The sequence below is a fragment of the Narcine bancroftii genome, chromosome 7 (genome assembly GCF_036971445.1).
Source record: "Narcine bancroftii isolate sNarBan1 chromosome 7, sNarBan1.hap1, whole genome shotgun sequence".
NCBI lineage: Eukaryota > Metazoa > Chordata > Chondrichthyes > Torpediniformes > Narcinidae > Narcine > Narcine bancroftii.
In genome coordinates this window covers 23,237,431-23,250,484 of record NC_091475.1, presented here as the reverse complement: position 1 = coordinate 23,250,484, position 13,054 = coordinate 23,237,431, and the positions used below count along the sequence as shown (strand labels likewise).

General features: G+C 44.1%; 1 protein-coding gene across 28 annotated transcripts in view; it reads left to right on the top strand.

Moving 5' to 3' along the window:
• Positions 1-13,054, top strand: part of robo2 (roundabout, axon guidance receptor, homolog 2 (Drosophila)) — a 1,057,280-nt gene that overhangs the window by 437,756 nt on the left and 606,470 nt on the right. The window lies entirely within an intron of this gene.

The following is a 13,054-nucleotide window of genomic DNA, read 5'->3' as shown; positions in this document are numbered from 1 at the left end:
TGACTGCAAACTTGATGTGACCCATGGGTGCTCTGGTTTCCTCCCACCTCTCAAAGGCCAGTGTGTTGGAGCCAACCGAGTTTTCAGAATGCAGTCCAACACATGTATGTTGACCAAGTTTCTTACCTGAGCTGGTCCCATCTGCCTGCATGCGACCCACATCCTTTGAACCTTTTCTGTCAGTGTACCTGCTAAATGAATGTTGTAATTGTCTCCACCTCTGCCATTCTTCCCTGGCAGCTCATTCCACACACCCACCACCCTCTGGAGAAAAGGTGCCCCATTAATCCCTTTTAAATTGCTACCCCTCACCTTCATTCCATGCCCTCTAATTTAACTGGTTAGTGTAAATTTCCCCAAGGGTGTGGGTGAGTGGCAGAATCTGGGAGTAGTTGATGTTTGGAGAATAAAAGGAAATGGTATTAATTTTATGTACAACACAGAAGAAGCCTATTTCAGCCATTGAGACCTGCACCACCCAATTAACCTACTTACCCTGTATGTTTTTTTTGGGGGGTGGGTTAAGGAGAAACCAGAGCACCCAGACCAAACCCACTCAGGAGTGCTACATGAAAATCTGCTGTGATCGTAGTAAAAACACAAATGCTGGAGGAACTCTGCGGGTCTCGTAGCATTCAAGGTACACCTTGAAGAAGTGCTCAGGGCTGAAATGTCATTTATGTATCTTTACCTCCTATGTGAGAAGTGCTGTGTTCCCCCAGATTTGCTGTTATTTTGAAACCCTCGAATGTCATGCAGAATGAACCGACTCCTTACAGATAGTGCCAGATCGCTGGTGCTGTAATAGCGTTGCTCTAGCAGCTACGCTAACAGTACTGCCCAGATGGGAATCACTGGCCCTGGACCTGTTACTGTGCAGTATCACTCAATGACTTGAAGAAGCTCGTAGACTCTGAAGACATGGATGCATTTTGAGGTAAGAATGATGGGACAAAGTCGGAATCTAACTTTGATTCGGGGGATATGGAGAGGCTTAAGAGGGACCTTTTCACTCTGTGTCTGGAACAAGTTCCCAGAGGAAGCTATAGTTATGGTGTTTGAAAGATACTTGCTTGGATGTATGGATACGGCCTAGAAGGATGTATCCCAAATGGGACCCGCCCAGAATGCTGGCTTGACCAGCTTGGATGAGTTTTGAGCTGTTTGGTTCTCTGACTCTAGTGGAGGAACAAAGGGAGAATTGGAACCACTGGGATCACAACAAACTACAGATGCATTAAAACACCATGACTTCAAGAAACCAGATGTAAGGGGAATGTTACTGAAAGATGGGAGGACCTGCTAAATAGAGATGCAACTTTACCTTGGCTGAGCTTGATCAGAGTGTGATTCTGGTAGATACAGTGTTGTCGACCAGTGGTGGAGTTGAGAGTCAAATATTGGAGAAGTGATCAGGAAAAAGGTTTTAAAATCCAAGCATTGCCAGTTCAAATTTATTATCATCTGATTGTACATATTTCTTTGGCTTGGCTTCGCGGACGAAGATTTATGGAGGGGCAAAGTCCACGTCAGCTGCAGGCTCATTTGTGGCTGACAAGTCCGATGCGGGACAGGCAGACACGGTTGCAGCGGTTGCAAGGGAAAATTGGTTGGTTGGGGTTGGGTGTTGGGTTTTTCCTCCTTTGTCTTTTGACAGTGAGGTGGGCTCTGTGGTCTTCTTCAAAGGAGGTTGCTGCCCGCCGAACTGTGAGGCGTCAAGATGCACAGTTTGAGGCAGTATCAGCCCACTGGCGGTGGTCAATGTGGCAGGCACCAAGAGATTTCTTTAGGCAGTCCTTGTACCTCTTCTTTGGTGCACCTCTGACTCGGTGGCCAGTGGAGAGCTCGCCATATAATACGATCTTGGGAAGGCGATGGTCCTCCATTCTGGAGATGTGACCTACCCAGCTCAGTTTGATCTTCAGCAGCATGGATTCGATGCTGTCGGCCTCTGCCATCTTGAGTACTTCAATGTTGGAGATGAAGTCGCTCCAATGCATGTTGAGGATGGAGCAGAGACAACGCTGGTGGAAGCGTTCTAGGAGCCGTAGGTGATGCCGGTAAAGGACCCATGATTCGGAGCCGAACAGGAGTGTGGGTGTGACAACGGCTCTGTATATGCTAATCTTTGTGAGGTTTTTCAGTTGGTTGTTTTTCCAGACTCTTTTGTGTAGTCTTCCAAAGGTGCTATTTGCCTTGGCAAGTCTGTTGTCTATCTCGTTGTCGATCCTTGCATACGATGAAATGGTGCAGCTGAGATAAGTAAACTGGTTGACCGTTTTGAGTTTTGTGTGCCCGAAGGAGATGTGGGGGGGCTGGTAGTCATGGTGGAGAGCTGGCTGATGGAGGACCTCAGTTTTCTTCAGGCTGACTTCCAGGCCAAATATTTTGGCAGTTTCCGCAAAACAGGACGTCAAGCGCTGAAGAGCTGGCTCTGAATGGGCAACTAAAGCGGCATCGTCTGCAAAGAGTAGTTCACGGACAAGTTTCTCTTGTGTCTTGGTGTGAGCTTGCAGGCGCCTCAGATTGAAGAGACTGCCATCCGTGCGGTACCAGATGTAAAAAAGGTCTTTCATGGCTTGTTTCAGCATCATGCTGAAGAAGATTGAAAAGATGGTTGGTGCGAGAACGCAGCCTTGCTTCACGCCATTGTTAATGGAGAAGGGTTCAGAGAGCTCATTGCTGTATCTGACCCGACATTGTTGGTTTTCGTGCAGTTGGATAACCATGTTGAGGAATTTTGGGGGGCATCCGAGGCGCTCTAGTATTTGCAGATGAAACTGCATCTCTCCAGACCATGGTACACACACAAAAAAAACACAACGCGATACCAGTCTGAAAATCCGTACTGGTCATGGATTGGGTCGGTTCGGATATTTGGGCAGAATTTTTAAAATTAAAATTTAAGGAGGAATAAAGAAGGGATGAACATGTACATTTTGATAGTTTATTCATCAGCAAATACAGCATGCTTCATTGATCAAAACAACCAGTTTGAAAGAAAAATAAAGCCACTTGTTGCCACTGTGCATCTGTGGCACGCACATACGCACATTATTTTTAAAAGTTTGAGAGTTTTTGAAAAGTCTGGATTCTCGTGTGGTCTGAGTTTCTGGCATCTGAACTTTTGGACCTGCTGTACATTGTGTATAAAGATCACAAATAATAATTTAAAAACAAAAATATATATAAAAATTAAAAATCTGGGATGATTTTCATGGTGACAAGGTGGGGTTTGTCAGCCTTGCAGCCACCCTGGCAGTTCTGATTTGATGCTCCTGTGCCACCTCCTTGATGTAGTGGATCAAAGATGCTGTGTGCTGGATGGGAAGGGTCATCCATAATTCCTTGAGCCCTATTTAGGCAGTGCTGTCCGTGAATGTCATCTATGGAAGAAAGTGAGACCTCAGTGATTCTCTTGGCTGTTTTGATGATCCTTTATTGACTTCCAGTCTGATGTTCAGTAGCTACCATCCCACACAATGATGCAGCCAGGCAAGATGCTCTCACTGTGCTCCTGTAAAATGTTGTCAAGTTGGGGGCTGGTGGTGTTGCACTCCTCAAACTCTTTAGGAAGTGTAGGCATTGCTGTACCTTCCTAACTAATGAGGAGGTATTGTGGGTCCAGGATGGGTCGTTCCTTATGTGGGATATAAACACAAGCTGTGAAATAACTCTGGAATACCTCGTCAACCACCAAGTCAGATTGGTCAGAGAAGCCCATCACCATTATTCAGTGCTTCACGAAAAGGAACCTGCCATGCTTGCCCACATGTGAGGGTAGGGAAAATTGTTATGTGGAGCAGGTTTACATAGGTTACCACACCATTGTGGCCTGAAGGGCCTGTGGTGTAATGTTCTACGTGACTCCAGGCACACAGCAGTGCAGTGTGCTTTGGAAAGGCCCAACACCGAGAGAATGTGGCTGCCCCTCTGTGGAATAAGTCTGTGTGATCCGGAGGGACCACAGCTTAGAAGGGGATGTGAAACTTGCAATAAAGATGTAATCAGCAAATGAAATATTTACAGACCAGCATCTGTTTTGTAGAATGCACATGTTTGTAGAGAGTCAATTAAATTACAATCTGAATCTCTGGGGCCTGGGTGAATCTATGAAACATTTGTTACTTCTGTGACTGCATCTTAAGCCCACCTCTGGTTCAGGAGATATTTTTAGAATGTAGAACATTGAACATTTACAGCACATTACAGGTCCTTTGGCCCATAATCTTGTCCCAACCTACATCAACCTATGCAGAAAACTAAACCCCCTGCCTCTTAACCCTCTTTTTCTTTCATTCATGTGGCTGAGTCTTTTAAATGTCCCTATTGTACCAGCATCCACCTCTATCCCGGCAATGCATTCCAGGCACCCAGTACTGTGTGTAAAAGAAAAAAATAATTACCCTTAGCTTCTCCCCTACAATGTTGTACCCTCACTTTGTACAGATGTCCACTCGTGTTTGCCGCCCTCAACCTGGGGAAACAGGAGCTGGCTGTTCACTTTATCTATGCCTCTCATAATCTTGTACACCTATATTACCTCTCATCCTCCTTTCCTCCAAAGAGAAAAGTCCCAGCTCTGTTAACTTTTGCCTCTGAAGACATGTTCTCCATTCCAGGCAATGTCTTGGTAAATCTCCTCTGCACCCTCTCCAAAGTTTGCACATCCTTCCTGTAATGAGGTGACCAGAACTGAACACATCACTCCACGTGTGGTCTAGCCAGTTTTGTAGAGCTGCAATGTTGCCTCATGACTCTTGATCTCAAACCCCTGACAAATGACAGCCAGCTCACCATCAGCCTTGTTAACTACCCTATCAACCTGTGTGCCAACCTTGACAGATCTATGGATTTGGACTCCAAGGTCCTTCTATTCTTCCACAGACTTTCTTACTTTGTTGTGGAAGGGTTGTGTGAATTTTTATAGCTCCATCCTTGTCCCTTTAAGTCTATGCAGATATGATGGCGGAGCTTAAGAGACAGTTAGATAGATGTGAATATACAGGGAGTGGAGAGATATTAGATCATGTGCAGGCACCAGTTTATTTAATTTGTCATTGTGTTCAGCACAGATATTGTGGGCTGAAGGCCTGCCTTTGGAGTGTTCTGTGCTCCTAAACTGATGATGTATTTCTTAATCAATTACTCTGGCTCCTAAACCGATGGTTTATTTCTTAATCAATTACTCCGTTGTAATGAAGGAAAGTCTGAACCCAACTAGAGCACAGGAAGATGGCATGAACAGCAAAGCCATCGTGCTATGAAGCCCAAGAGCCATGCAAAACAGGCCCTTTAGCCTATTATCTCTATGCTATCAGACCATAAGACATTGGAGCAGAATTGTGCTGTTGGCCTATTGAGTCTATTTCATCATTCAAATCATGGCTGATGTATTTTTTTTCTTCTCAACCTCATTGTCCTGCCTTCTCTCCATAACTTTTGATGCCTTGCTAATCAAGAACCTATCACCTTCTGCTTTAAATCTCCCCATTGACTTGGCCTTCACAGCCATCTGTAGTATCGAATTCCACAAGCTATACCACTCTCTGGCCGAAGAAATTCATCCTCCCCTTTGTTCTGAAGGGCCTCTCTTTAATTTTGAGGCTGTGACCTCCGTTCCCAGACTCTCCCACTATTAAAAACATCTTTTCCACGTCCTCTCTATCCAGCCCTTTCAATATTTGGTGGGCTTCAATGCGACCCTCTTCTCATCCTTCTAAACTCTAATAGGTACAGGCTCAGAACCATCAAACACTCCATATATGTTAACCCTTTCATCCATGGAGTTATTCTCGTAAACCTAATCTGGACCCTCTCCAACTTCAGAACATTCTTCCTCAGATACATTGGTCATCTGCTATCTATACATATTGATCCTATTTAATGATAGTGTCGCCCAACGGCCAAGCTATTTGTTTCAGCAATGTTGAGAGAAAGATCAAGGCTGGCCTGCTCACTAAGGGTAAACAACTTGGCTTCCTTTTTCACTGGTGCCACATGAATGTCCACTCCCCTGGACTAGGCAGACAGGACCTTGGGGAAATGTCTCTTCCAACATAACAGTGAGATGTCAAATAACTTCCATTAAGAATTTTATAAGGACTGAAGAACAAAAGGAGACAGCCATCCAGCCTGTCGAGTCTGCTCCACCATTCAAAGTGATCATGGCTGATCTGAAGATAGGCTCATCTCCACCTCAGTTCCCCTACTATATAAAAAATCTATTCATCTTGGTCTTAAATATATTTACTGAGGTCCCTGTCTCTGCTTCAATAGGCAGCAAATTCCACAGATTCACCACCCTCTAGGAAAAGCAGTTCCTCCTCATCTCATCCTAAATCTATCACCCTGAATCTTGAGGCTGTCTCCCCGAGTTCTGGTCTCCCCACCAATTGAAACCACTTATCTCTGCCTTTCATAATTTTATGTCTCTATAAGTTCCCTCTCATTCTTCTCATTTCCAGCGAGTCGTCCCAGATGACTCAATCTCTCCTCATAGCCTAAACCCCTAATCTCTAAATCAACCTGGTGAATTTCCTCTGCAGCGCCTCCAAAGTCTTCCTCAAGAAAGGAGGCCTGAACTGCACACAGTACTCCAGATGTGGAGTATTTCTCTTCTCTCCCTGTAATTTTGTTGCCATACCAACAATTTGGCCCCCTCCCCATTCCCAATAAAAACTCAGAGAAAGGCTGGACGAACGAGTGCAGGGTTCCAATCCGAAATGTCGTGTTCTTTCTCACCCACGGATGACACTCAAACTCCTGAGATCCTCCACGTATTGTGTTTACTGCATGGTTGGAAGTCTAGAATACATTAGCAGGGATGGTTGTGGAGGAAGGTTCTAGTGCTGAGCCCAAAAGAAAACAGAATGAGTGTCCAAAAGGAAGGAATTTGTAGGGAGATTACCTAAATTATTCTTACACAGAGCTAGTACAGATTAAACAGGCTGAATGGTCTTTTCATTGACCCCCCAAAAAAACAGTGTGGTTTACTCTGCATCTAATCCTTCTGCTTTGAGTGATTTCAATGGATGAAATAGATGAATTTATTTTTCTTGATTGGTATGGTGACTGCTGAATGGAAATCAGATGTACTTACTACTTGTGTTAAACACCAAGGCTATTGGACTGTCCTCCTTGGAGTTCAGAAGAATGGGGTGGGGGGGTGGTGGGGGGAGAGGAAAGAGGACCTTGTTTAAACATTTCAATTAGTGTAAAGAGTGGACAGAGTAGATGTGGAAAAGTTGGTAGGGGAGTCTTGGATAAGAGGGCTCAACTTCAGAATTGAAGGACGCCCCTTTAAAACAGAGATGTGGTGGAATTTCTTCAGCCAGTGTGGTGAGCCTTTGGAATTTGCCAGGTTATTGTCTGTATTTAAGGCAGAGATTGATAGGTGTCTGAATAGTCAGGGTATAATTTATGGGGAGAAGGCGGGGGGAGTAGGGATGAGTGGGAGAATGGATCAGGTCATGATGGAATGGTGGGGCAGACTTGACAAGCCAAATGGCCTACCTCTGCTTCTTTGTCTTGTGATCTATTTGTGGGTCTAACCTTCCAGCAGCTGATCAATTCCACTCCCCCAAATATTCCCAGGGAGAAGTGTCTGTCCTTGACCATTGTCAGGGTGAGGCCTAATGTAAGCCTGAGGAACCACACCTCATATTCTTCCTGCACTGCCTCAAACCCAACAGCAGGACTTGTGATGTGATGGTGTGATAATCTGTGGGCAAGCAATGGACTCGAGGACTTTGCACAAGGTGTAAACTCTTTATTGGTGAAACCGTTCTAGGAGACTTCTTTGCCCTTTTATGTACTCAAAGTGACAGTCATATAGTTCGACAGTGCAGATACAGGCTAAGAATCAATGCTAACTAAATTGTCCATTTGCTACATTCAATCTGTATCCCTCTGAATCTTTCCTGCACTGGTTTGATTGTCTGTAAAATGTCATAATTGTTCATCCTCTGGCAGCTCATTTCAGACACCCTCCACTCTCTGTGCAAAAGATATCTCCTAGGTGCCCTTCAAATCTTTCTCCACTCACCTTTAACCTGTAGAGCACTTTTGACCATTAAAAAAGAGACCAGGATCTTCATGAAGGGTTGTGGAAGCAAAATATTCAGAGATATTTAAAGAGGGGGTGGGGGGGTTGACAGGAATTGAAAGATTAGGGTTTTGGGGAACTGGCACAGAGGAGTGGCGGCCAGGGGAAGATCAAATGAAGGTCGTGCTAGAGGGGCCGAGTGGTTTTGTTTTGGTGAGGCCAAATTTGGAGTATTAAATGCAGTTTTGGTAACCTATCAACAGGAAAGTTCTCAATAAGATAGAAAGAGAGCAGAGAGGATTTACTAGGATGTTGCCCAGACTTCAGGAACTGAGTTACAGGGAAAGGTTAAACAGGTTAGGACTTGATTCCCTGGAGCATAAAAGAATGAAGGGGGATTTGATAGAGGTATTTAAAATTATGTGGGGTCTAAACAGAGTAAATGTAGGTCGGCTTTTTCCTCTGAGGGTTGGTGAGATACAAACCAGAGGATGTGGGTTCAAGGTGAAAGGAGAGAAGTTTAGGGGGGACATGAGTGAGAACTCCTTCACATAAAGAGTGGTAGGAGTGTGGAACGAGCTGCCAACTGAAGTGGTGAATGCAGGCTCAATTTTAACATTTAAGAAGAATTTGGTCAGATACATGGATGGGAGAGGTATGGAGGGCTATGGACTGGGTACAGGAAAAAAAATGGATTATAAAAACACACCAAATTGCTGGAGGAACTTGGCCAGTCTTTCAGCATCCAAAGGAGACAAAGATATATTGTTGACATTTCGGGCCATGGACAATGAAATACTGGTTGAGTTACTCCAGAATTTTGCTGTGTTTTTACTGCAATTACAGTGTCTGTAGATTTTTGTTTCACTCAGAAAAATGGATTGGCCAAACTAGAAGGGCCTGTTTCACTGTGGTATTGTTCTGTGATTCTTCATTCTGCATACTCTGTGCAATGTCTGCTGGATGCTTTCGACATGAAAGATAGACATAAACCATCATTTGTTTCTACTGCCTTTAGTGCCTCACTGGTCATTACTATCAGCTATCGATTTAAGAATTAGATTTGATAAGTAATGGGTCAATCCAGCACAGGTGGCCCCTTTGCCACTGGACACCGCAGTGGCCTCTTTATGGGAATGTTGAATTCAGCTACACAGCTTATTGACAAGCGAACAACGTTCCAGGTTTATGAGGCAAATCGAGCATAATTGTTTTCATTTGATCTTGTAGCTCTCGAGGAATGTAATTTCACACAGTTTCCTAAGGTCAGAGCTACTAATTTCCACATTATCTTGTGAAGGGGAAAACAAAACTGGTGTGTCTGTGAGTGTTGGTGTGTATTTGTTTGTGTGAGAGAGTGTGTATATGTCTGAGAGTATAAGTGTGTGCTCGTGTGTTTCTGTGTGTCTGCTGTGTGAGTTTGTTTCTGTGCGTGTGTGAATTGTGTCTGCATGTGTTTGTGGCACCTACCAAATCTTCCTATTTACATTTACAGGGATATTGTTCCATGCAGTTTTTGATGGCTCTATAAGGCAGTTGTTCTTGATTTCTATGTATTTGTATATTTAACTGTCCTACCCTTGATCTCCACCCGAGATGACAACCAGCAGAAGACAAAACTGTACAGCATGGAACAGTCCCTTTGGCCCAACTCATCCCTGCTGACCAAGTTGGCCTTCTGGGCTACTCCCAATTGCCTGCATTTGGTCCACACCCTTCAAATCTTTCCATCTGCACATCTGTCCAAATATATTTTGAACATTATAATTTTGCTTCCACAGCTTCCTCTAACAGCTCATTCCAGATATGGGACACCCCCCCCCCCCCCCCCACCGAGTGAGAAAGTTGCCCCTCAGGTCCTTCTTAAATCTCTCTCCAGTCACCTTAAACCTTGGCCCACATGTTCCAGAATTGTCTTCTCTGGGAGCAAGGCAGTAAACATTGACTTTATGAACACCCCTCATGAAATTATAAATCTCCAGACGATCATCCCTCCGCCTCCTATGCTCTGGGGAATAAAGACCCAGCCTCACTTGATAACTCAAACCCCTTTCTCTCCCCCCACCCCCACAAGTCCCGGCAACAACTGGGCACTTTGTTTCCCTCAACATCCATCAACTATTGTCACCAATTTGTTTCAGTTGCTGCTGTGTCATGAAACAGTGCAGAGAGAAGGTGAAAGCAATTGATAAGTGAGTCCAAATGTGAAAGGAGACTCAATTCACCCGAAATATTCCCCTTGTGGTGCACAAGTTTGTTTTCCTAACGAGTGTGCAGCAATTTTTTAGGCTCATTAACTTTGCCTGTTATTAGGACAGGCTTGATGTTCCATTCCATTGCTGGTTTAAAGCATCAAGCATATTCACAGGAGATCCTGCTCCATCAGATGTGGAAAATAAAGACTTGCATGTTCCAAAAACCTAATTCCACAAACTCTGAAATACATTCATTATTTTTTGTCTTTATCCAATATTTTAATGCTATCTCCAATTCTGAATTTGTTAACCCTAATCAAAGTAGAACACGACAGCAAAGGGCAACACGGTTAGTGCGATGCTGTTACAGAACCAGCGACCCAAGTTGGAATCTGGCGCTTGTCTGTAAGGTGTTTGTACGTTCTTCCTGTGTCTGCATTTGGTTTCCACTGGGTGCTTTGGTTTCCTCGCCCCTTCAAAATGCGCAGTAGTTTGTAGGCTAATTGACAGTAATTGGGCAGCATGGATTGTGAGCCGAAAGGGCCAGTTACCATACTGTATGTCTAAATGTAAAAGTTCAAGCCCTTCAGCCCCCGATGTTGTGCCATGCTATGTGAACCTACTCCATCATTAATCTCACCCTTCGCTCTCTCACAGTCCTGATGCCATATTTTTCTCCATTGTACCAACCTCCACCACCACCCTCAGCAACGCATTCCAGGAACCCGCTACTCTCAATTTAAAAAAAAACCTCTTACACACCTCTATTAATTTGTCTCTCATCCTCTATTACTCCAAAGAGAAAAGTCCTATCTCTGCTAACCTTTTCCTCATGAGAGACCTTTTCTAATCCAGACAGCCCCTGATATATCTCCTCTGCATACTCTCTTAAGCATTGAAATTCCTCCTGTAATGAGGCGACTAGAACTGAACTGAACTGGTTAGACCACCAAGTGAAATCACACTGCTGGAGGAACTCAGCAGGTCAAACAGCCAACTTTATATAGCCTAGATAAAGATACATAAGCAGCATTTTGGATGAGCCCTTCATCAAGGTATCAAAGTTGCTCCACCCTTATGCTTTTACTTCAATAACTGCACCTGCAGACTTTCGTGTTTCACTCTGTGGTCTAGCCAGAGTTTTATGGAGCTGTAAAATTGCCTCATAACTCTTGATCTCAGTCCCTTTTCAAAGTCAACACACCATATGCCTTCCTAACCACCCTACCAATTTACACAGCAACTTTGAAGGATCTATGGACCTGGACTCCAAGATCCGTCTGATCTTCCACACTGCTAAGAATTCTGCCATTAACCACATTCTCCATCTTTGGGTTCGATCTTCCAACATGTCTCATTTCACACTTTTCCAGATTGAACTCCATCTGCCACTTCTCCACCTAACTCTGTATCCTGCCTATAATCCTGCTGTTACCTACTTTGGACAAGGATTCTGTAATCTTTTATTTGCAGTATGATATGTCTTGACTTCAATGCTCTGTCCTTGTAAATCCCTTGCATTTCTTCCTCATCCCATACATCCGTATGTCTAAAATAGATTTATCTTATTTTTGGTCCAAAGGGGATAATATCTATTCATTAGGACTTCATCTGGAATGTTTTACCCACTTCTCCAATGATTCCAAATCACTTCATGTTATTGCCTTCAAGTCCCTGGTAAGTTGGATAAATGATCCTCCCTTGTGTAACTATAGAGAAGGGAGACAATAGCATCAATCTTTCTGGGTACAGATGTCAACAGAGGGATGTCAGAGTTTATTGTCATGAATACGTCACAAAATTCATTGTTCTGCGGCAGCATCACAGGTGTAAAAATTACACTAAATTGTATGTAAAATGGAATAAATTAGTGCAAAAAGAAGAGAAAGTGAGGTAGTATCTGTGGTTCATTGTCCATTTAGAAATCTGATGGGGGAGGGGAAAAAGCTGTTTTATGTTCCATTGGGGGTTCTTCAGGCTTCTGTGCCTCCTTCCTGATGGTTTCAGTGAGTAGGGAGGCACGGTTAGCGCAACGCTGTTACAGCGCCAGCTATCGAGTTGGGGGTTTGATTCCTGCACTGTCTAAGAAATTTGTATGTTCTCTCTGCTTCTGCATGGGTTTCCTCCGGGTGCTCTTGTTTCCTTCCAAAATTCGAAAGGTACCAGAGGGTTGTAGGTCAATTGGGTGTAATAAGGCGGTATTGGCCTGTGGGCCAAAATGACCTGTTTCCATGCTGTATGTCAAAATTTAAATTAGAGGGCATGGGTGGAAAGGGTCCTTGAGGACTGAGACTGCTTTCTTGAGATACCACCTCTTGACGCTATCCTCGATGGAGTGAAGGCTGATACCCATGATGGCACTGACTGAGTTCATAACTCTTTAGCCTTTTTTCTGTCCTGTGTGTTGGCTCATCCATACCAGACAGTTCTCCAACCAGTCAGAATGCTCTCCACGGTACATCTGTAGAAATTTACAAGAGTCTTTGGTGTTCTACCAAGCCTCCTCAAACTCCTCACGAAGTATAGCTGCTGGTCAGCCTTCAATACTGCTCCTTATCAAGCACGTGCTCAATTTGCAGCATTTGGATTCTAACAGCTTATTCGACTGCAGACCACACGTGAGGTTTGGACTCGAGGATTCTGGCGGTGAGGTGGGAGCCATTGTTGTCAAGGCAATGTTCGGCAAGATGCAAAGTTTGGACATCCTGGTAAAACTGAAGCCAATCAGAATCAAAGGAAAATACTCCAATGGTTGAAGGCATCTCTCCTACAAAGAAAAACAGTTGTGATTATGGGAAGTTAACCATCCCAG